At 37.4% G+C, this 26,093-nt stretch overlaps 1 long non-coding RNA gene across 3 annotated transcripts in view; it reads right to left on the bottom strand.

Moving 5' to 3' along the window:
* The window catches only part of LOC123384590, a 233,052-nt gene that overhangs the window by 194,204 nt on the left and 12,755 nt on the right, over window positions 1-26,093 (bottom strand). For 2 of the 3 annotated variants that reach the window (XR_006595912.1, XR_006595913.1), the window contains exons 3-4: window positions 22,993-23,088; window positions 17,037-17,084 (exon numbers count right to left, since the gene is read on the bottom strand). This is a non-coding gene — a long non-coding RNA (uncharacterized LOC123384590). Of the gene's footprint in view, window positions 1-17,036; window positions 17,085-17,175; window positions 17,944-22,992; window positions 23,089-26,093 lie in introns of those variants that run through there. The other variant, XR_006595914.1, reaches the window with a different exon arrangement.

Raw genomic sequence — 26,093 nt, 5'->3', positions numbered from 1 at the left:
ATGTATAATCATAGATTCATAATTCTCCACTGAAATCAAGATACAGATCAGTTCTACCAGTCAAGAAAATTCTTATAGGGTGTAGTCATCTCTTTCCTTCCTCTCAGTGTCTTACATCCACACTCACTGGTTTGTAGAACATCACACAAACAGAATCACAGAATATGTGATATAGTGCACTATGCACTTAGTGTAGTTCATTTGAGATTTATCCTTCTTGTTGCATATATCAGTATTCATTTGTATGGATATACCACAGTGTGTTTATCCATTTAACAATTGAAGAACATTTGTGTGATTGACAGTTGAAGTTGATTATGAATAAAGCCACCATAAACATATGCATATCTGTGTGAACCTAAGTTTTTATTTATCTTTGGTAAATACTTAAGAGTGGGATTTCTGGGTTGTATGGCATCGTATATCAGCTGGAATTTCGTTTTGTTTCCTGTTTTATCTTCCTGGATATTTTAATCAAATTATAGTTATATCTGTTTGGTTTAATATGAATTTCCCTAGTGACAAAGAATATTCAGTATTTGTATTCACCATCTTGTCACTTGTATATTATCTTTGATGGAGTACCTATTCAAATATTTTGTCCATTGTGTTTTATTGCATTCTCTTATTATTGAGTTTTGGATGTTCTTTATAAATTCTGGATAGAAAAAATTTGGCAGATGTAAGTTTGGCAAATATTTTCCCAATCAATACTTGTCTTTTAATTTTCCTAATAACTGTTTTGAAGAACAGAAATTTCATGCACTGTTTTTTTAAATAGTAAATGAAGCCTGATTTATTATGTTCTTTGTGTCTCACCTTGCGCCTAACCCACGGTTACAAAGATTTTTCTCCTATATTTTCTTATAGAGGTTTTATAATTTTAGTTATTACTTTAGGGCTAGAATTAATTTCATATGAATTTACATATTTGGTGTGAAAGTGAGTGTCAGGATCCATTTTTGCTTATAATACCAAGAGTTCCTTAAAACACTGCCATTTCTATATTGATTTGCCTTCAACCAATCCCAAAAGCTAGTTGCTCATGTATACGTGTGTATCTCTTCCCGGACTTTTTATTCTATTTCACTGATTTGTGAGTCTAACTTACCACTAATACCACACTGTCTATAGTAAACATTAAAATTGGGTAGTATGATGCCTTCAAAATTATTTTTTTCAAAGTTGTTTTGAATATTTGTTGTTGCATTTCCACGTACACTGATTTCATTTTAGAATTAGTTTGTCAATCTCTTCAAAATGTCCCACTGGGATTTTTATTAGGATTACCTCAAATCTGTATATTAGTTTGTGGAGAATTGACACTTTAGGAATATTGAATCTTCCAAGGCATTAACAAAATATAATTATCCATGCATATAGTACTTCTTTGACTTCTTTCATCAGTATTTTGTAGTTTTTGACATACAGAACTTGCGCAGATTTTTACAACTTTTATATCTAACTTTTTCATATGTTTGGTACTTTTATACATTTTTAATTTTTATTTTAAGCTGTTTATTACTAGCATACAGAATTATAATTGGTTTAATATTATTTTAGTAGTCAGAAACTTTGTTCAAGTCAGTTATTAGTTCTAATAGCTTTTTTGTAGAAGTTTTAGGATTTTCTATGTAAGTAATCATATCACCTATAGAGAGAATTTCGTTACTCCCTTTACAATCTGGATGACTTTTATTTACTTTTCTTACTTTTTACACTGGCTAGGACACCAGCACAATGTTTATTAGGACTGGTGAGAGCAGACATCCTTGGTTTTTTCCCTCTTAGGAATAAAGCATTTGGTTTGACTGTTAAGTGAGTGGTTAGCTAAGGGGATTTTGTAGATTCCTTTATCAGGTTGAAGGAGTTTCCTTCTGTTTCTAGTTTACTGGGAGTATTATCTTACGTGGATGTTTTTAGTTTTCAAGTGCTTTTTCTGCATCTATTGAGAGGATCATATGCGTTTTTTCCTTTAATTTGTTGAAATGGTAAATAACATCAATCGACTTTCAAATGTTGCACCAACCTTGAATTAATGGGATAAACTCCATTTGGTCATTGTAACTTTTTTTTCATATATTGCTGAATTTGATTTGTCAATGTTTTGCTGAGGATTTTTGCTTGTGTTTTATGAAGTATGTTACTCTCTATATTTTTTTCTCTTATACTGTTTTTATCTGTTTATGTTTTCAGGAGAATCCTGGCCTCAAAAATTGAGTTGAGAAGTGTCCCTTGTCTTTCTATTTCTGGAAATTGATAATTTAAAATATTTATTGAGTTTTAAATATCTGGGATAGATCTAGAGATGTATTGTTATTCTGAATTCTTTAAAAAAACTATTTCCAAACAAATGTGGCTGCATATAAGACATGATCAAAATTAAAAACAAAATTACTTTAAAATAGAGAATGTAAAATGAACTTCAAATGAATGTGTGTATATATATATAGAGAGAGAGTCCACATAAATACATAATATTACTAGATACTGCAATATTGAGAAAACTCATAACATCAGATAAACAAAGAAAAATGCAAAAAAGGAATGTTATATACAGAGTATTCAAATAATGTTGAAGTCCAGATGTTCAGTACTCTTTTGCAGTATAGATTTAAAATGAGTGGTATACAAATACCACATGATTTCATTCATCTGTGAAATTTAAGAGACAAAACAAATAAGCAAAGTGGGGGAAAGAGAAAGAGACAGACAGAAACCAAGAAACAGACTCTTAGCTACAGAGAACAAACTGATGGTTAACCAGAGGGAGGGAAGTGGAGGGATGGATTAAATAGGTGATGGGGATTAAGGAGTGCACTTGCTGTGATCAGCACCAGGTGTTGTATGCAAGTGTGGAATCACTATATCATACACCTGAAACTAATATAACACTGTGTTAACTAACTAGAATTAAAATTAAAACTTAAAAAGTGGTATATCCGTCAGTTGCATACAAATTCATTCCATGATAACAGTTATACAGAAGTTATACATACATACATGCATGCATACATACAAACATATTTTGTAGACATATACCCAGTATCCTCTGACAGTAGATGAAGAAGGATATCCACATTTCAAAAGACAAAACCAACAAATAAGTGACTAACAAAAATTCATTGGGGTGCTTTTATTACCCTAAATGCTGTAAAGTTTCTAATGTGTAAGTAGTAGTTGCTTATATAGCAGAGACATTATTGTCACTTGTTTTAGTTTGTAAGAAAACTAGGAATGTTTGAAAACCATAAAAATGTTATTCTTTACATAATTTTTACAGAAGTGATTTCATTCCCACTGTTACTTTTCTAACAGTTACCTTTAGTTTGTGGTTGTTGGTTCCAGTGGTTGTTATTTCATTAGTTCTAATAGCTTTTTTATTTTATTTATTGAGAGAGAGTGCACAAGTGAGCAGAGAGAGAGAGAGAGAGAGAGAGAGAGAGAGAAACCCAAGAAGGCTCTGTGCTGTCATCATGGAGCCCAACACTGCACTAATCTCACCAAACATGAGATCACGACCCGAACTGAAATCAAGAGTTGGACACTTAACTGACTGAGCCACCCAGGCACCCCCTTTAATAGCTTTTTTGGTAGAATCTTTAGGATTTTCTGCATAAGCAATCATATCATCTATAAACAAGGCCAGTACAGTTCAGTAGGAGTCTGGTCCAATCTAAGCTGATGAGTAAAGGGACAAAATGAGGAAAGGAAGGAACATGGCATAAAAGTGAAACTAGATTTCATAATTAGCATTAAAATTTTACCAAGTGTAGGGGCGCCTGAGTGGCGCAGTCGGTTAAGCGTCCGACTTCAGCCAGGTCACGATCTCGCGGTCCGTGAGTTCGAGCCCCGCGTCGGGCTCTGGGCTGATTGCTCAGAGCCTGGAGCCTGTTTCCGATTCTGTGTCTCCCTCTCTCTCTGCCCCTCCCCCGTTCATGCTCTGTCTCTCTCTGTCCCAAAAATAAATAAACGTTGAAAAAAAAAATTTAAAAAAAAAACAAAAAAAACTTTACCAAGTGTAAAATATTCATAATTTTGAGACATCAGTACAAATTTAATCAGTGTATCTTTCACCTGGATACCTAGAAACTGGAAAATAATGATGTCTGTAACTTATAAAGTGAGCTCAACAAGACTATTAATCTCAAAACGTATGTCTGTGTCCTGTAGGCCCACCCCCACACCTGGCATGTAGTAAGTGCTTGATAAATGTTATGTCTTCTCGGAATTAACAGCTGACATAAAGAACTTTTGTTCATGCATTATTAGCTTCCATATAATTTCCAAGAGTCTTCTTCTAAACAATTTTTATATCAACTATAGTGAACTATCAATAAAAGCATATTGCTGTACACAAGGTAAACTAGTTTAACCCATTCAGATTCACACCAAAAGGTGTTATTGTTCTTTCTTCTAGGAGTATCACATCCGGTTCCTTGCTAATTTTTTTTTTTATTTTTCTAATCTGATTAATATATTTCCATTTTTATTAGGTCTAATAGATAGCTGATCTAATTTGGAGCTTATAAATTATACAGTTATATGTGAATTGATTATAGCACATAACTCTAATAGACTGGCAATCTTTTCAGAGATTAGAAGTGCTGCTTAGTTCCCTTTCTATGGATGATTAATTTTCAGTGGTTATCAACTCTCAAACTGAAAATTAAGCAATACATATTTGCTTTGTGGATGACCAGTTTTATTAAAGTAGTAGAGTTGATGCAATTATCAATACCCTACGAAGAAATACCAAAATTAAAATGGCTTGAAAGAAGCAGGCAGGTATCTATTGTCAATGGTAAAATTCAGTTACTGTTGTAAAGAAATAGAGCCAGACAGTTCATGATTTATGCAACAGTCTTGGAATCATGCATAAACTACCCCTATATTTCTTGGTTTTAATGTCTTTTAAGGAAAATTGGTTTATGTCAATAACCATTTAAAATAGAGTGACTTGAAGATGATAAATGCTTCATTTGTACAACAGAAATCTTTGCATCCCCACTGGTGCTCAGAGGCTGCTGTCTCTGGTGCTGACCAGAACTCAAAACAAGAGAAAACTGTCTACTGAAGTCCAAATATTTAGCTCTTATGCTTGCTTGAACACCATTTCTGAACAAAATAATGCAATTAGTGCTCTGAGAACCAAGAGAGGGTAGTTGGCCTTTCATTTTTGGTCCTTAAAATTCTGCAAACCAGAGATTTTGTGACAGGATATGTGGCAGGGAAGCCACATTATAACTGCAGGCTGGACTTCCCTGCTCAGAACAGTGGTGAAACTGGCCCAGGTAGACTACCTCTAGAGATTTCCCTTGCAATATGGAACTCTTCTGTCATATTATCATTAATAATATCATTAATTAAAGTTATGAATAAAAGATAAGCTCTGCTATGCTTGCATGTAGGGGGAACTTGTGGTCATAGCTCTGAAGTTATTGATCACTCATATTTTATGGCAAAATAATTTATTAGATCTTATCCTTCATGACAGCTAGCTATATGACCTTGGGTAGAGTTTTGAGAGGGAAAAGACTTAGTCAAAAGAAAATCATCTGGGACAATTAGATCCTGATGGGGAAGGGGGAAGATCCTGCATGGTCCTGAGCCTGGAGCTACCAGAAGTAAAGAAAACAATGACAAAGAAAAATGCTACTATATCTACAATCTTTACCTTCATCCTTGCTTATAATAAACCTAAATGTGGTCATTATTTTTGCCTTGACTGAAAAATCTATCTATATTCCCCAAACAAATCAAGTTTTAGCTTCCAAACAGACCGCATTTTTGTATCATTATATCAGGTAAGTAATTCTTCAAAAAGGAAAGGCAGATAATAGTATTCATTCTTCCTCCTCCTTACAATACTGTTTTTGTTAGAAACATAAATACTATAATAAGCAGACACACAGAGAAATTATATTCTACTCCTTTGGCTACCCCTTGAACTCAGCCATTATTTGAAGCTTTAGCCTATACCCAGGCTCCTGACACATTGGACAACTTAGTCCATGTTTTTGGTTAACTCTTGGCACATGCAGTTTCCAATAATTTTTAACCTCCCCTCTTACTTTTCTACAAACTTACAGTTTAAATATTAAATGTCTGTCAATATTTCTGTCCCCTCCCAAAGAATCATTAATCACCAGGTAATCAGTTATACTGAATTGGTCTCTTAAGGTTAACCAAGGTCATTTTCTCAGCTGGCTGAACCAGGTAGGTCTGTGCAGAGGGCTTTAAATGTACCTTTTTATTTAATCTTCCCATCAAAACTATGAGTTAGGTACTATTATAATTCCATTTTTCAGGTCAGAAGACTAGATTTAAAAGTTTAAAGAATATGTCCATGGTCACAGAGCTTATAAGAGGTTAAACCCAGGTCACCTAACTCTAAAGGCTATGAATTTAACCTACATCACTGCTGCTCATATGCTGAGAAAACACACATAAACTAAGGTTTATTAATAGAGTCCTGAAATAAAAAACAGGCATTTTAGTACATCTTAGACCTCACATAAGAAGAGACATCATCAGGCATGATGAGGCAGTCACCGGGTCTAGGAAGATAAATCCAGACAGGGATAAAAGAGAAAATATTTTAATAGTTTACACATGGGTTGTGGTTTTCAATAAATTCTTGTAGTGACCAAAATGTATTTCAGAATACACTGTATCTTTTTTTAAATGTTTATTTATTTTGAGAAGGGGGAGGAGCAGAGAGAGGGAATATGAGAGAATCCCAATATCCACACTGTTGGCACAGAGCCCAGCATAGGGCTAGATCCCACCAATTGTGAGATCATGACCTGAGCCAAAATCAAGAGTTGTTTGCTTAGCTAACTGAGCCACCCAGATGCCCCAGAATCTACTGTATCTTTATAATTCTTTGTACATTCATTAATAGAAATACAGTTAACCTCTACTGAACATATTTTATGTACCAATCACTGTATTACTGCTTTGTATATTTTAACTAATTCTTTATTTTTTTAAGTTTATTTTTGAGAGAGACAGAGACAGCGTGAGCAGAGGAGGGGCAGAGAGGGAGAGAGAGAAAGAGAAAGAGAGAGAAAGAGAGAGAGACAGAGACAGAGGGAGGGAGAGAGTGAATCCTAAATAGGCTCTATGCCATCAGCACAGAGCCCAATGTGGGGCTCAAACTCATGAAACCATGAGATTATGACCCGAGTCAAAACCAGGAGTTGGATGCTTAACCTACTGAGCCACCCAGGTACCCCTAACTAATTCTTATAGTAATACTGTGAGACAGATGCTATTAGCCCCTAGTTCCTACTGGGGAAACTTAGTGAGAGAGAAATTGCCAAATAAATGGTAGAGCAAGGATTTGATTTCAGCCAGTCTGGTTCCAGACTCTAATGTATATCTATGATATCTGTGTTCTGCTAACTGTACTGTATATCAAACATACACATAGAGCACACTCCATAAGTGTGTAGCTAAAGCAGATTTCTTATCTTGAATCAAGCGAAGCCTTCCTCAATAAATATTTTTGTCATTTCCATATGTCCCCAGTATAAAGAACATGTTGACATATTAAATATGTTTAAATATTTTAATTCAATAGTCAATTACCAGGTAAGTAATTTTTTTTCCAGGGGAATGTGGTTTTAACCAGTATCATTTCAGTCTGATCATAAGTTTTATTAGTAAATGCCATTAGCTGATCTTTCCACTAAGGGAGATTCCCAAATTCAAAATGTAAATATGATAGGTAGAATAAGGCCCCCCCTCAACAGATGTCAACCAGGCTCATTATTTGGTATAGGCTTCTACTTAATTCCCTTATTTGTGTGTTGTCTCTCAACCTTCACATGTGTTTGGTGCCTCAGTCACTTGTTTTGGTTTAATATCTCCAGAAAGTAAGTGTCCAGACTCCTTTACTAAGTGGGGGAGAAGCAATTTCCAAGTTCTAAGAACTGAGGGAAGAAGAGAAAGGGGTGTGTGTGGTGTCTGTATACACATAAAGAGACAGAGAAAGAGAAATCTAAGGTCCTAAATCCTTATTAGGCAATAGCTCAAAATGAATTATTTTTAACTACTTTTTTAAAAGAATGTTTAATGTTTATTTGTTTTCGAGAGAGCAACAGAGGGCAAACCAGGGAGGGGCAGAGGGAGGGAGACACAGAATCCAAAGCAGGCTCCAGACTCTGAGCTGTCAACACAGAGCCCCATGTGGGGCTTGAACTCACAGACCATGAAGTCATGACCTAAGCCGAAGTTGGACACTTAGCCAAAACTCACAAAATGTGAATATTCTGTAATTAAGCCATAGTCTTTACTTTCTTCTTCATTTGGGTTTCAATTACTTGAAAAATAGCATACTCTTGTTCCAGAAGGCAGTTAGCTTTTCATCATTTTTTCTATCTCCATAACATCCAAAGACAAATCCCTTAGTGGAGAGTATATGAACCAGTGGTCACACGCAAACTGAAGTAAATTCTCCATGATTGCCTGACCCCAGTGCCAGCAGTAAACTCGAGGACCAAGAGCAGCAGAGAGCTTAGCCCCTCAAATTAACTTAAAGGCAATCTTTACATTGTAGCATCATATAAATGTACATATTATCAAATTAGAAACAGAGACAGTTATTCAAATATAGTTGATTAAAAAACAATAAACTTAGAACAACCACAGATGGAGAAACTGCAATTTTCCTGGAGGATAAGGATATGCATTTGGATTTTATAGAGACAAGGCTTCTATTTGCATAAACTATAAAAGGCACAATATCAGGTATCAGCAAACCTGAATAGTAAAATCTGAGAGGGAGGGATGGAGTGGGTGTTAGGAAGATCTTTGTCTTTTACTGAAAAACTGTCACATGAATGAAGACTCTGAAGAGAAAACCAACAAGAAAACCACAAAACAAACTAAGCAAAAACTCTGACATCCACAGGGTGTGTGTTAGAATGGGGAGAGAGTGGAAAGATGGGGACCTGGTCCCTTATCTCTGGTGCCCTTTCTATTCTGATAAGAGTTTGTCACTATCCAGTCTCAGATATCACTGAAGATGTTTCTAGTCAGCTTTACCTCTTAATCGATTCTCTTACTAGTTATACGCAGATATATTTCTGACTTTCATTAGAAAGTGAAGCCTTATAACAACACAGAATTTAGGGAAATTCTCTGAGAAGCCTTGAGATTATTCATACTGAATGCATAAACATTTTAGTAACCACTTATGAAGCCTGTGCAAATTTACCAAAAGAACAAATGAACACTAGCAAAGATTTAGCTACACCATTTGTCACTTGACTTCTGTACTGTAACCCAAACTTGGTTTTAATCAGGATGTTGCTTTTTACTTAAATCATGAGTTTTAGTGTAGTGTCTCATCTTTTTCTTTAAAGGTGTTTTTCTTTAAATATGTAAGTACCTTACCAAAGTCTCTATTAAATTCACATTTAATTAATTGTACAGTTTTAGAGACTATTCACATACAGAGGGCTTTCAACCAGCAGGTAAGTTGCACAGAAGTTATTAAAAGTTTTAACTGTTGCACAGCATAGGTGTTTCCAGGACCTATTTAGATTTACAACACTTACTGAAAGATGTACAGGACAAAAGGGTCACGAAATCTAGACTTTAGTGTCTGTTTTGTTACCAATTAGTTGTGAAACCTTGGCCCTGTTATTCAAATTCTTATGGGTCTCAGTTCCAGAAAGGAATGGGGAAAAGACTGATCAAAAGGGATGTAGAAAAAAATCCTAAAATCCTATTTCTCAAGAACTGTAAAGGGTCTGAAATGCTATCCTGCTCCAAGCTAGCTAGTAAGTTAGTTTACACCATCTCATGGATGCTGATACAAAACTCTTGGTTCAGAGATGCGAGACAGAGATGAGAGAGCAGTAGCAGTAGCCAGAGTATCAGAGAGAGAGAGAGTGTGTGTGTGTGTGTGTGTGTGTGTGTGTGTGTGTGTGTGTGCGCGCGCGCGCGCTCACGCATTGGTTATCTAAGCTCCTATCCCTTAGGCAACACAAAGAGAGCCACATGAGACCTCCATGCACTGCAGGTAATGTCACAGCAAACCTAAGTCTTCTGTATTGGGCAGTAAGCATGCCTGTCCTGTGCTCTGGAGGGAAGCATTATCTCCATCTTCCAAGCTTTTTCAGTGTGCATTCTTGAAAAGAGAATCCAAAACTACAATGTCATTCTTCTCTTCCAAAACAAGCAGAAGAAACATGAGGAAGACAGAGAAATACCTCCTGAAACATCTACCACTCTTTCCTGTATCATCTTAGCATGTGGTCAATTTTCCTATGAACATGCCACTGCCAACCACTCTGAATAATCTGACTGACAGAACTAGGAGCCAAATCCTTCCATTTAAACCCATATAGCATATAATGAAGGCTATATCAAGAGGACTCCAGACACCAGGATGAGGCCAATATACAATGTTATCCTCAACCATGTCCACCCAGGATTCTATACCCATGGAGAATTTTCTCCAACACTATCCGGATATGTCCCACTGTTAATATTTATAATGTTGTCTGACTTTTTTTTTAATTTTTTTAACGTTTTTTATTTATTTTTGAGACAGAGAGAGACAGAGCATGAACCGGGGAGGGGCAGAGAGAGAGAGGGAGACACAGAACCGGAAGCAGGCTCCAGGCTCTGAGCCATCAGCCCAGAGCCTGACGCAGGGCTCGAACTCATGGACCGTGAGATCATGACCTGAGCTGAAGTCGGATGCTTAACCGACTGAGCCACCCAGGCACTCCTGTCTGACTTTTAAAGGCATATTTGTTCTTTTAACAAGAAATTAATTCAAAGTACTCATTACCCTCCTCAGAAAAACTCAGATATTAAAAAACATTTGGTATAAACTCCTCCTTTTACAGATAAAAAAAAAAAAATAAGACCCAAGCAGAAGAAATATCATTTGTACCAGGTCACAAAACAAAGTATTGACTCAAGTCTCTTAGCTCCCAGTCTACTTCATGGTGAAAGTGGTCTACCAGCTAGCAAAGTAGTGATCCCTGGAACACTACTTTGTCTCACATTGGTTGGTTGAGGAGGCACTGGCATGAAGTGGAGGGCAGGAAGCTTGCCTGTGTGGGGAAAGAGAGCAAGACCACATAAGAGAATGAGGCAGCATTGTAGAAGGTCCTAACAGTCAGGGGGTTGATTTATTCCTGCAAAGTTGGCAACCAGGAACCCTTATCCTGATCAACCCAGCCTTCAGGCAAAGTCAAGCTCAGGTTTGAGTGCAAAATAGAACTTAGAATTAGTACACACACACACACACACACACACACACACACACACTACATGTATAGCATATACTACATACGCTTTCAGCCACAGTGAAATTATCTGGGGGACAAATGGGTTAGATATCAATACAAAATAAATATATATTTCTTAAATAGTCATAAATTAGGATTCTTTTTAGTTCATGGTTACAATTTCTGCCAGATCTTAGAAAGTAAGTTCTTTAATTACTGAGAATCCATTAATCTGAAATGTTTACTATTTTTTTTAATTTTTTTAACTTTTTTTTATTTTTGAGAGACAGAGTGTGAGTGGGGGAAGGGCAGGGAGAGAAGGAGACACAGAATCCGAAGCAGGCTCTAGGCTCTGAGCTGTCAGCACAGAGCCTGACATAGGGCTTGAACTCATGGACCATGAGATCATGACCTGAGCTGAAGTCGGATGCTTAACCAACTGAGCCACCCAGGTGCCCCAAATGTTTACTATTTCTTAGTGATAAAAGATACTAAATCATTTCAACAAAAAATGAACATGTATTTAGCACCGGTTTTGCATATATATGTATATATGTATTATAGACAAAACCAATCCTACATATATATTCATTTTAATATATATTTATTAATATTAATTTTAACTTATTTTAGGATTATATTAACATTAAAAATATATACAAATCATAATGTAAGTGTGTGTATATACACATGTTGTTTTGCCAATATGTCAGACATCTACCATTCTTCAATATGTAATCATTCATTCCACAAGTACCCTACATAATGGCCTAGCTTTCCAAAAATCACTGAAAAGATCCCAGTGCAGTATAAACAAAAGTCTCTATCCCTGAGGTTTACATTTCAGCTGGCAAGTGAGATCTTTTCATGTATATAATATACCTAATAATGCTCAGTATGTTAATATATAGTTTATACCTAATATAGTATATATTATATCTCTCTATATATCTCTCTATATATAGTATATATATATATCTAACATTAATATTAAAATATTACATATGTATAATAGTATATATCTATTACATATAATATACCTAACAATGTCAGACTATAAGAAATAAAGAACAGAGACTCAATATGTATAGAAATTAAGAGCAAAGCTACATCCAATCTTAACACCTCCACCAATTAAAGGTGTGACCTTGATTGACTCACTCAAATGCTCTGTACATCAGTTGTTGTTTATTTTCTAGTATATCCCTATCAGGGTTTCTTCTTAGGCTAAAATGAATTAACATATGTAATGTGCTTACTACACAGCCTGGCATGTTGTAAGTCCTCCATAAATATTAGATATTATCACTCTAGAAGGTAGAAGAGACAGATTATCAATGCTTATCAGAATAGTTTAGATATCGTGTTTTTCCCTTTAAAAACCTTCCTTTTTTTTCTATAACTTGCCTTTAAAACCCTGAGATCCCAACATACCAGGCTCTTCATTCTTCTCTGAACATGCGTTACTGCCACACACATGCACACACATGCACAGTTGTGATATATCATAGGCTATGTGTCCTGAATGTCAGCCCAACCATGTCTGCCAAGTTCCGATGACTTCCACCCTCATGAAGCCTTCCCCAGTTATTCTAGGTGAGATCAGTTGCTTAGCTCCCCTGCATTCCCAAAGCTCTTTTTCTATGCTATTTCCCAGCCATGTAACTTTTGGCAAAACACTTAAATCTATCCTTATCAGTAAGGTGGATGCAATGACAACACCTAATCTTATTAGATAATTGTAAGGAGTGATGAATATAAAGTGCTCACAAAAATCTGGTACATAGTAAGTGTTCATTAACATAATTGCCATTTTTTTCACTGTTAAATACATTTGCATACCAGAGGTATGTACTTTTGTCCACTTCTCACTAGAGTTTATATTATTGGTACGAGGCAAAAGGACCATGTCAAGTTTTCATTACCTTGGTATTCTCAGCACTAATCATAATGTCCAAAACATGAAAGAATTAAATAAATATTGGATAATTTATTGATTTCATACCACTAGCACAGTAGTTAACACAGAGTAGGTGCTCAAAAACTTTTTTCCAGAAACGAACTTGAATGAATTCTTTGTCAGACTATGATTTGAGCATGTTCATTCATGTACAATCTCTATAATTATTGTGACTATTTTATAAATAAAGTTTGCTTTGATATATCTGGGAAGTGATAAAATACTATCTCACAGTGAGTTTCTGTCCTCCCTAAAATTCATGTGTTGAAATGCTAACTCCCAATGTGATGGTATTAAGAGGTAGAGTTTTGAGGAATTAATTAGGTCTCAAGGGCCCTGAAGAAGGCTCTTACCATCGCCTGATCATGTTGGTACACTGATCTCAGACTTCCAACTTCCAAAATTGTTAGAAATAAATTTCTGTTGTTTATAAGCCACCCAATCTATGGTATTTTGTGAGAGCAGCTTGAATTGACTAAGGGAATGAATCAAGAATGCATACTGGTTTCCAAAAGGGTATACTTAAAAGAATAATAAAAGATCACAGAAAAATATAGAGTATTTTTATGGCGATTAATCCAAAAGAGGTCAAGAAATCAGGAAAGAAGAAAAAAGGAATATGAAATTGGTTTTAAAATTAGAAACTGAAGAGTAAGTTGGAACATTTAAATCAAAATAAGCAAAATTTATTAATACATTAAAGGTAATTTTTTTTTATTTTTTTTTCAACGTTTTTTATTTATTTATTTTTGGGACAGAGAGAGACAGATAATGAACAGGGGAGGGGCAGAGAGAGAGGGAGACACAGAATCGGAAACAGGCTCCAGGCTCCGAGCCATCAGCCCAGAGCCTGACGCGGGGCTCGAACTCACGGACCGCGAGATCGTGACCTGGCTGAAGTCGGACGCTTAACCGACTGCGCCACCCAGGCGCCCCTAAAGGTAATTTTTTTAAGTGCTCAATTGAAAGACAAAGTTTGTCAGAAGACAAAGGACACAACTTAAATATAATAATGCAATGGCTGAAAATAAAAGAATTAAAGTTGCCATAAACAAAGAGGAAACTTCCTCAAAATATTTTTTTTAAAAAACGACCTAACACATGATATAGCGATTTTACCTCTGGGTATATACCCAAAGGAAATGAAACAGACTATCAAAGTGATGTATGCACCCCCATCCTCCCTGCAGCATTATACAGAATACCCAGGATATAAAAACAACCTAAGTGCCTGTCAATGGACGAACTGATAAAGATGTAAGAAGATGTGACATGTATATCAATATATAACTCTCTATATATAGTTAATAAATCCTGGGCATGTAATATACAGCATGGTGACCACAGTTAACAACACTATGTTGTATATTTGAAAGGTGCTCAGAGAACAGATCTTAAAAGTTCTCATCACAAGGAAAAACTTATTAAGTAGGTAGAGTGATAGATATTAACTCGACCTAGATGTGGTAATCATTTTGCAATATACATATATATGTATATTTAATCATTATATAGTACACCTTAAGCTAATGCAATATTATACATTGATTGTATCTCAATACAACTGAAAAAATACTAATAGCAATTGATAATACAGGCAAAAACTTTGGTGCAATACACTAGTATCTATTAAAAAAAAAAAGAGCCTAAGGGTTCCTGGGTGGCTCAGTCAGTTAAGCAACCAACTCTTGACTTTGACTCAGGTCATGGTCTCACAGTTCATGAGTTCAAGCCCCACACTGGGCTTGGGATTCTCTCTCTCACTCCCTCTCTCTCTGCCCTTCCCTGACTTGGCGCTTTCTCTCTCTCTCAAAATAAATAAACTTAAAAAAAAAAAAAAGCCTAGAGCCATAAGCCTAAATGCTTTCCTCTAAAATTGAGAGCAAACCAAGGAAGTCAGCCATTTCCATTTCTATTCAATATTGTGCTGGAGGTTTTACCCAGTGCAATGGGGCAAGAATATGTAAATGATGTAAGGTTTGGAGAGAAAGTAATAAAAACAATAATTAATTTGCAGATGACAAAGAGTACATAAAGAAATCTAAAATAATCTAGTCAAACTATTAAAAATAAGAGTTGAATTTGACAAGTTCACTTTTTAAGTTATTATATAAAAACCAATTGTCTTTCTATAAAACAAAACACTGCATAGAAAGAAAATGTTTCAAATGCCATCATTTACAAAGCAAACTCTTTCAATAGGATACAAAAGCACTAACCCATAAAAGAAAGGATTTGACTACTATAAAATCAAAAACATCTCTTCATTAAAAGACACAAACCATGGATTGTGAAAAAAATCTTTGCAACACAGAATTCAATAAAGGACTCCAGAATATATGAAGAATTTCTACAAACCAATAAGACAAAAGACATCCAACACAACAGAGTGTGGGCAAAAGTCCCAAATGGGCCTGTTTCTCTCCCTGACACTCCCTCTCTCTCTCTCTCTCTCTCTCACACACACACACACAATTACATCATCTAAATGGTCAAATAAACATGTGAGAAGGTGTTTAACTTCATTAATCATCAGATAACTGCAAAATAATTCCAGGATTCGATGCCAGTAGGTAAAAACCATAATGGCTAGAGTTTCAAAAACCTGAAAATATCTAGTGCTGCAGAGGACAAGGATATGAAGCAACTAAAACTCTCATTCAATATCAGTGGGAATGTAAATTTGTAAGCCACTTTAGAAAATGTTTGATACTCTTTACTAAAGCTTAGCATAAGTTTACCTTAGGACACAGCAATTCCATTCCTAGGTGCACACCCAACAAAAACATGTACATTCGGGCACTAACAGTCATAGGCAGAACACAGCAGCACTATTCCTAATTAAACACAGAAAAGAATCCACAAGTTCATCAATAGTAGAGTGGATAAATTGTAGTAGATTCATGAAATTGGAAAGTGTACCATAAGCATAAACAATTGCAATTTCCAAAAACATGAAAGAATTTCAAAAACAAAATGTTGAGAGCAGGGAGGCAGTTACAAAATAACACAGACTGTATGACTCCATTTCTATAAATTTCAAAAGAATGGCCAAAATTAAGTAACGTGGTATGAGGTAAGACAGTGATTCACGTTGGAGATGGTAGTGGCTACAAGACGGGCACATGAAAAGCCTCCATGTTGCCAACAATATTCTATTTTTTGATGTGGGTAGCAGTTTCAATAGCATTTGCTTTTTGAAAAGCCTTTGAGGTGTATATTCAGCATACTATTCTTTGTGTATCTGATTTTTCAATAAAAAATTTATGCATATATGTATATATATGTGTATGTATGTACGTATATAGATGAGAGAGAGAGGTATTAAGAGAATGCGCTATATTGAACAGGTTTTACAAATGCAGTGAGCGTAAAAGAAGGATAATTCACTGGGACCATATGCCATTCCTCCACAATATCCAATCCATCATGTCTGGAAGATCTCATAAAGTAATTCCAGAATTACACAGAGATTGCTGCGAACTACGGAATCACAGTCAGTACAATAAGACCTTTTTTATTAAATAGCTACACAAATATTTTGGGATCAGTTGTTAGATGAATTCATAGATATAAATGCATTGAATCAGAGTTTGCTGGGAAACAACACCTGGTTTTAATAATAAACACTAACCTACCTCAAATAAGTTGAAAACTCAGTTGGAAAGTAATGTGTCTTTTCCCCTACCAAACACAGGCGCACATAGTCAGTTTGCAGATCAGTCCCCACACAGGGAGGGAGGGCAAGGACAGACTGCAGAAAGAGACAGGCCACTCTAGACAGGTAGGTGGCAGATTTAACAAGCAAGACAACTTACCTACGAGTCTTGTCGGACACCGCGGGACAGGCACCTGCTCACCAGAACCTGAAAAGTTTATACAGCAGCCTTAACTGGGTTTCGTCACATATTCCACCCAGATAACCTCAACAACACCTTACTCTCTCAAGGCCACTACCTTGAAGCTGGCTGCTGGTGTGGAAGTGGTGGGCAGAAGGTACATTCAAAGGGCATGGGGAGGGAGGAGCCTTCAATTACCCTGACCCAGGTCAGATGGAGGTCACGTCTTCTCAACGGCCTCCTCCAACCCTCCACACCTCCTGACCTGCTCTTATGACCTGCTCTCACAATCTTACAGGTCCTGCCCACCTCCAAACTGTGCCTTAAGCATCAACAATGGGTTCCACCCCCTTGCAGGTGATCCTATGGTTGCTACATGGCTGCAGCGGAGGCAGATGGCACAGCAAGAGAGAACACAAATTAAAATTATGATTCCCAAAATAAGCAACATTTTTTTCCCATCAAGAGCCCCATGATCCAAACCATTGACTTATTAAATCTCCTAGGCTAGGGGTCGGATCACTCAGTGTATTCACCTGTGTCCTCGTGTGATTTAATAAAGATACATTAGCAGACTCATCAGGTGTGAACACATAACATTCTGTGGTAGACAGCACAGGCCTCCTTGTGAGGCACTAATAATGTCCAAGGCCATTTTGGAGGACAGCTTTTCTCATTAGAACATTTCAGTGTTCAGTGAGGATATGCTTTGTCAGCTATCATGTAAGCCTTGCTGGGTGAATTTAGTAAGGGATTCTATGTTGCTATAATGTCCTCCAGGCCAGTGGAAAGAACAAAGACAGCAGCCAAATAATCAAAACAGTAGAACGAAGATTGTGTTCACATGGCCTTAAAAAGAGGGAGGTTGACAGCTTTAGGAACTTGACCTGGTAGTGCCTACCACACAGTGACCAGGGGAGGCAGCATGGTCAGCCTTCAGGAAATGGACTTGGGGGCAGGATATGCCAGACCAGAACCCCCACTTTCTCCCCTCTTTCAATGGAGATTTTCCTGGTTTAAACACAGTTTAACTGGACAACAGTTGCCAGTGGAGACTGAGCAGTTCCCCATAACCCAGGGGAGTGAAATAATTTATCCACACTGGTAGGATGTCTTACTGCTTTTCCCAGTGTGATGTGGCCTGGTGTTCTCAGCAGCATGGCACAGTGATCCACAGTAATATTCGGGGCAAGGGCTGTCTCCAGTAATTTCTATCCCCTAATGGTGTTGGGTGTCTCAGTAGTCTGGCATATGAGGCAATAGGTCCTCCCAATTGATCATTCAAATGTATTAAAGCATGAGACAGTATTTTAGTCCTCCTGGTCAAGGTGGTTTTACCTGTTAATTTAACCTTCTGTTTTAATATTTCATTCTTTATTTCTACTAATCTTGCTGCTTGTGGGTCATAGGGAAGATGGAACCTTATTCAATGTCCTGTTCTTTTGTCTAGTCTTGCATATCATGACTTTTGAAATGTGCACTCCTATCAGTGTCTAGTTTATGAGGGTATCTGTCCACGGTACTTAGTTTCCCAATCCCCTATTAGTGGCAGGCAGGTTTGCGTCACAACAGGGAAAAACCTGGGTTAGGCCACACAGTGTCCATATAAACCATAAACCAAGGCATATTTAAAACCGGAGGAGGTCAATATAACAACTTATCAATCCTTTCCCTGTTGGAAACTCTGGTGAATGGCCCCAGATTCCTTTGGCAGTCTCCTTGGGTGTTGTTTAGAATATACAGGACATGCTATTACTGCATTAACCAAGTCACTGTATTCAAGGGCAATTCAGCATCCTTGGCAATATGTCATCCCACCTAGGTGCTACCATGGCAGCTTTTCCTATGCATCCAATCTGTTGTGGAGGGTTGGTTACTAGGGTCTGTACCCAGGCTAAGACATCAGCTTCATATTGCCAGGGGTGCCAGAACCTTATGAGACAGTATGTGGAAAATAGTGAAAACTGCCTCAGGCTCTTTCAGGCAAACCAAAATGTTCTTCCCATGTATCCTGAAACCACAATGACTTATTCATGATTATCTATCCCTTGGCTACCCATTGTCCAAGGGCTAATCCCTTTGGAAGAGTCTATCAGAGATCAAAGAAAGAGGTGGACCACTCCAGATTGGCAGACTTGATAACCAAGGGATGATATATATGAGGTTTGTATTGGATGGCTGCAAAATAACTAAATTTCCATGCCTCACCATCAGAATCTTTAAAGTTCATATACAGGCCTTAACTGGGTTCAGTCACATCTTTAGTCCAGACAGTCAACAACACCTTATTCTCTCAAGGTCACAGCCTTGAAACAGCCCCTAGTGTGGAAATGGTGGGCAAGACATACATTCCAAGAATGGGAAAGGGAGGGAGGAGACTCTGACTGCCTGGGTCCAACTCAAGGGTCAACCAGTGGTCATGTCCTCCAGATGACCTACACACACACACACACACACACACACACACACACACACACACCTTCTCTTTCTGTAGTAAGAATGAAGGGTCAGGCAGGAGCCAGAGAGATCATTGTTCATTCATTTTGTTTCTTAAATTTCACATCTAAGTGAAATCATATGATGTTTGTCTTTCTTTGACTTATTTCACTTAACATTGTACCTTCTAGATCCATCCACATTATTGCAAATGGTGATATTTCTTTTTTTTACAGCTGAGTAATATTCCATTTTATACACACACATACATACACACACATACCATATCTTCTTTATCCATTCATCTATGGATGGACACATGACTGCTTCAATATCTTGGCTCTTGTAACATATGCTGAAATAAACATAGGGGTGCATGTATCTTTTTGCATTAGTGTATTCTTTTCTTGGGGCAAATACCCAGTAATGGAATTACTGGATCATATGGTGATTCTATTTTTAAGTTTTTGACAAATGAACAAAGAAATAAAGACAAGCTGGGGTAGCTGGATGGCTCAGTCAATTAAGTGTACAAACTCGGCACAGGTCACAATCTCCCAGTTCATGAGTTCAAGCCCCATGTGGGGCTCTCTGCTGACAGCTCAGAGCCTGGAGCCTGTTTTAGATTCTGTGTCTCCCTCTCTCTTTGCCCTTCCTCTGCTCAAGCTCTCTCTCTTTCTCTCTCAAAAATAAATAAACATAAAAAATTTTAAAATAAAAAAAATTAAAAACAAAAGCTCTAGACTCTTAACTATAGAGAACAAACTGGTGGTTGCCAGAGGGGAGGTGGGTGGGGGATGGGTGAAACAGATGAAGGGGATGAAGAGTAAACTTATTGTGATGAACACTGAGTAATGCATAGAATTGTTCAATCGTTATATTGTACATCTAAAACTAACATATAACACTACATGTTAATTACACTTGAATAAAAACTAATTTTAAAAAAACATAGAGATCATTGAATATCCAGGCAGGGTCATGAGTGGGAGGCATGGGGCAAGTATGAGGTACGATTATACCGTCAGATCCCTGTGGCTAAGTGTCTGATCTCCAACCTTGGATCCAAACACCACATCTTGTCAAGGAAGCTAGAGATAACTGAACTTAAAGATGTGTCAATTAACTAAAAACAGAGCAAATTGATATAGTGCACGGATGCCATATCATTTTTTAATGAAAGAGTAACTCCAAGCAACTCAGGATGTTCACATTGTCCTGTCACTATACACTTTCACTGTCTTTAATAGGAACATGAGAAGTCAGGATATTCCCAGAGTTTGGTAAGAGAAATGAGTGGCTTAATTTTTAAAAAATTTTTTTTCAATGTTTATTTATTTTTGAGAGAGAGACAGAGTGCAAGTGGGGGAGGGGCAGAGAGCGAGGGAGACACAGAATCCAAAGTAGGTTCCAGGCTCTGAGCTGTCAGCACAGAGCCCTGACACAGGGCTTGAGCCCAAGAACTGTGAGATCACAACCTGAGCCAAAGTCAGACGCTTAACCGGCTGAGCCACCCAGGCGCCACTCAGGAGTGGCTTAATTTTGATAACATTGGCATTGGACAGTGTGCCTAATGTATCCTTCTCCACTGTGGGACTATATACAGCTGGCTGTGGAATCAGACACTCATGCAGGTGCCTTCCCCTTGGAGTAAATGAGAGGGAAACAGACAATACTAATTAATTTTCTAAAATCCAGGCAGTCTGTCTTTGCTGATTCGCTTGGACTCCTCTAAACAGAACACTGTTGGTCAAGTCTGTTCACAATGTGTGAATTTTATTAAATACTTCTATCTCCAAGTTTGAGGAATATTTTAATCTAATTCTCTACGAACTAACCTTAGGACTCTAACAGAATAGAAAAATATAATGCAGAGGAAAAGTATCTATGTTTAATTAATATCTGTATTAATATATGTGCAAACAGAAGTTTCTTAAGAATGATTATTGGAAATCTAGTTTAAAACCAATGCAGAAGTGACATCTAATAAAAGGATTCTCATAGTAAGAAACAAAGGAATAAGCTATATTTGCTTCAATGTTTTTTGGGTTTTTGTTGTTGTTGTTGTTGTTTGTTAGTTTTTTTTTTCTTTTTTTTTTTGCCTAAACTTGCAAATACCAAAGCTCCTTCAGGGAGAACTTGCACCAGTCCCACCCAAGAATCTGGGAGACACTAATCTGGCACAGTTTACAATGAGACCCCCTCTTTCCAGAGGAATCAGTGGATGCATTTTATCCTGTCAATTGATTAGAAGTTAACAGGAATATGAAACCTAATTAAATGTATAAATATATAAAATCAGTTTAAAAAAATATATAAGCCGGGACACCTGGCTCAGTCTGTTAAGTGTTAACTGACTGGCTCAGTCAGTTAAGTGTCTGACTTCTGCTCAGGTCATGATCTCATAGTTCATGAGTTTGAGCCCAGTGTCAGGCTCTGTGCTAACCGCTCAGAGCCGGAAGCCTGTTTTAGATTCTGTGTCTCCGTCTCTCTCTGCCCCTCCTCCCCTCTCTCTCTCTCTCTCTCTCTCTCTCTGTCTCTCAAAAAATAAGTAAGTGAAAATTTTTTAAAAATTAAAAAATATACATAATCCAATAAAACCTGCAGAAAATAATATAGGGGATATATACATTACTCAATTCTTTCAGAAAAGTAGTCAGAAAATCATTAAATCACACAGATTATGATCGCCCTAATGCTAAGCATTTGAATATTTATATCACTCATGGTAAATGCTTGTTTGACACAACCCAATGGACATTTTGTACATTCTAGATATGTCATGCAAATATCACTGCACACTGGGGAACACCCTGGAATAAAAATCAAGGCATTGGTGTAAAGGCATGCAGCTGTCCATCGACACCTCCAGAGGCATGATCTGCAGAGACTATGAAGGGATTACATACATGGAGCCCCAGGCATTGTATAACGCGGCAGTCTTAAAATACTCTTAACCCAATGAGAATAAAACATTTATTTCATAAACATTAGTATGTGGCCACATTATGAAAACAGGAAAGCAGTTCGAAGTACAGTTTCATTAATTGACTGACACCAGCATTACCACTTCTGACAATCCATTTGGATTATCATGTATCACTGACCCCAAATCACAAAGGACACTCAGAGGAGAGTATCATAGAATCCATAGCCTATCTGAAGACTCCTTGGTTTTCAATTACATTTTCTCGTGGACACAATTGTTTTGTATATTTCTGAAATATCTTTGTTCTCCCTTCCATCCATATTTATAACCTCTATAGCTCTATTTGTATTATTTATATGTCTTTCCAAATGTTTTTTAACGCCTTCCAATTTAACAACACTGAAAAAGATATTATTGTGCTTTGTGCTGTTTCCTGATCATTAATGAAGATGTTACATTTTAAAAAAAAAGTCCACCCTTGTTAAACACATTTTTGCAACTTCAAAGTGTATAAAGCCTACAATATGAGTAATTTGAAGACATTGCCACATATTATTATTCTTTGCTTACCATCTTTTAGCTCATTTTCAGTTCTTGAGGCTGAATTTTTCTGGTTTGATTTGAATCAATTTTGCCAGCAAAGTCTCACTGATGTTATATCAATTACTGTAAGAGGAGAATATAGGATGAGCACCGTACATAATCCTCCTTATTCAGCTCTGAATTTAGTTATTCTAACAAGAATACTATTTAGGGTGTGTGTGTGTGTATGTGTGCGCGCACGTGTGTGTGTGTGTGTGTGTGTGTGTGTGTGTGTGTGTATTGAGGGATAGTGGTATTGGGAGATGGAGGGTGCTTTTTAAAAATATACAATTCACAGAAATAGATTTACTATTCTGGGAGAGTGCAGAATTAAAGTAAGAAAGAAATGAGCCCTGACTCTGATCATCATGTAGACTGACAGAAGAGAAAAATGTGGACATCAAAATGGTATTCCCCTTAGACCTAGGTAAGCATGGCCCTTGCTCCAGGGGGCCTGGTGCTTTGAAGCTCCTTTCTCAAAATTTTCTAATTTCGACTCTTGTCACATTTTGGTGCCTGGAACTAGCTGGAAGTCATCATTGCCCTGGAGTAAAGCACCCAGAGCCCTGACCAGGACCCACATGAGCCCCAGTCTCCGTTTTTATCCTTTGGAGCATTCTGACATCCTCTTTGCACCTACCCCTCATTGCAGGGAGTCAACCAGTTGTGCAGATGTTCTCAGGGAGTGGAGAATAGGGGGTCATTCCAGACCCCATGGTGGACCTCATTTCCAGGAAGGTGACTTGTTAAACTAATTGTTCCCGTTTGTGGGTTTAGTATTTCTTTCACAAAGTCATGAGAGACCGACATGAAAGAACAGAGTGGATATGCTGATTTGGGGTAATGAAAATTGTTCATCTAGACAAGTGACTTGCAAAAGCAATATTTGCTAGAAGTGGCATACTCTAGGGGGCGCTCTGTATGAGAATACTTGGATGACCGAAAGTCCCTGTTAGACACAGAGAATTCTACAACAGTCATTGGAAATCCCATCCAGATATTTTTTTTTCCCTGTTTCAACAGATTTTAAGAGAATCTGGCTACAGAGTATCTACACTTGGTTTGAAATTTAACATGAAGTCTTGGCATGACTGGTTATATAAAAAGACTCCTGTACATTTTCTTTCCTTTGAAGAAGTTTGGAAATGCCTGAATAGTTGACACCTAATAAGCAAGTTCAATTGCAGATGTGTTTAACATATACAATAAATTGACTTTAAAAGAACATTAAAAAGACATTTTAAATGACATTTATCCTCAGTAATCTGGGTGAGACTCATCCAAGCAGTTGAAGGACCCTAACAACAAAAGGAAGATTTCCTCAGCACAAAAGAAATTCTGCCTCTGAACTGCAGCAGCAGCCCATGCCTGAGGGTTTCCAGCTTGCCACCTGGCCTGTAGATTTTAGATTTATCAGTCCCCACAACCACATAGGCCAGTTTTTTGAAATCTATACATGTATGCATGCATGCATCCATCCATCCATCCTACTAGTTCTTTGTCTCTGATGGGAACCTCAATGATATATGTCAAAAGTGTCTCTCCAAAATGTTCAAATACATTTTCTGACATTGAGCCTCCTCGGGCTAATGAGGAGGATACCCAGCCTTCACTCAACTAGTCACTGTGCCCAGAGGCCAAACTGGGTCACAGGCCTGCCCCTAGAGCCAGGGGTTAAGTCACCTCCCTCAATAGCATGAACAGAAAATCAGGGGAAACAGCTCAATAAGGAAAATATGGATTCTTCTATAGGGGAAAGTGATGCTGGATAGCCATTCACACCAAATATCCAACAAAAAGAACTTACATGCTTTCTGGGTGTCAAAACTGACACTAATAGGTGTCAAGCAGATTCAGGTTGAATAAAACTTCCAAATATTTTGAGATTTTACCAATCTGGATTATATGTTCTGGTAAGAGTCAAAATCTCCTCCCAGAATGCAGTTTACTTATGCATTAGATAACATGCGTAACAATGCATCCCTTGATTTTTTTTTCAACAAACCAATATAGAGTCATAATGCATGAAGTTTACATGCAATTTTGCCAACATTGCTCTTTCAGCATCTGGCTTTATGTCCTATTTCCCTCACTGCTACATTGACCTTTGCTGTCTCATGTCTGTACTGTGTTTTCTCTTGCTCTTAAACCTATTAGGACCAGCAGCCGGCAAATTGGCATTGTATTGGTGGGCTTGATTCTGTTTACAATGGAGTTACACTAGTTAGGAAATGAAGAATTGGGCTCAGGGTAAGTGGAGGGATAATACAGCATGGCTGAGCAACCATCTGGACTTGACTTTGGCATTGATGACACCACTGACCTAAATGCAATGTAGTCTCAGAAATCAAGAGGCTTCCCAGGCACTGTGTTTCAGGGGTCAAGTTTTATCAAAGAGAGAGGTACTATGGCCAGAGAAACTAAAAGGTCCCAAGGCCTCAGCAGGAGCTTGGGCTTGAGTCGGTCTCTGTCCAGTGGGGGTCAAATTAGTTACGGAAAAGGTGACATTTAGGCATTTTGGGTAAGACGAGAATGATCCAAAGTACCCTGGAGAATAATCTCCTCCCATGTGGGATTGTGAGGTTCGCAGCCTGGCTGGGAAAGGGGGTACATTCTAAAACTGAGAGCCAAATATGGAAAGAAAGGCTATAGCCAAACCATGAAGGACTCTGGCTGTTACTCGTAACAATACAGTCTAGGAAAGAGGGACAGGTCTTTTAATCCAAAAAGGAACGTGATGAAATAGATGTTTTTTTTAGATTGTTTGGTGTCTCTGTTAGAGAGACCTCTTGGAACCAGGAGGAGCTGCAGAACATTCTAACAAATGCAGCTTGAAATCGAAACAAATAGTCGTTACCATTCATTTGGGATTTGTGCTACTTTGCAATGTTCAAAGAATCCTTTCAAAAAATATGGGATCATAATGGAAAAATAATGGGAAAATTGAAATATATTATGAAAGCATCAGAAACATGCACAGATTTTCAGCACAGTAATGCTAGTGCAGTTATATGTATTGATTCCTCATTCAAATACAATTAAGCTTTGAAATCAACTGCATATGGATTCAGACAGTTGAAAATGATATA

This window comes from Felis catus, chromosome A3, assembly GCF_018350175.1.
Source record: "Felis catus isolate Fca126 chromosome A3, F.catus_Fca126_mat1.0, whole genome shotgun sequence".
NCBI classification, from domain to species: Eukaryota; Metazoa; Chordata; class Mammalia; order Carnivora; family Felidae; genus Felis; species Felis catus.
The sequence above is the reverse complement of the archived record's forward strand: the minus strand, read 5'-3'. Positions and strand labels throughout refer to the sequence as shown.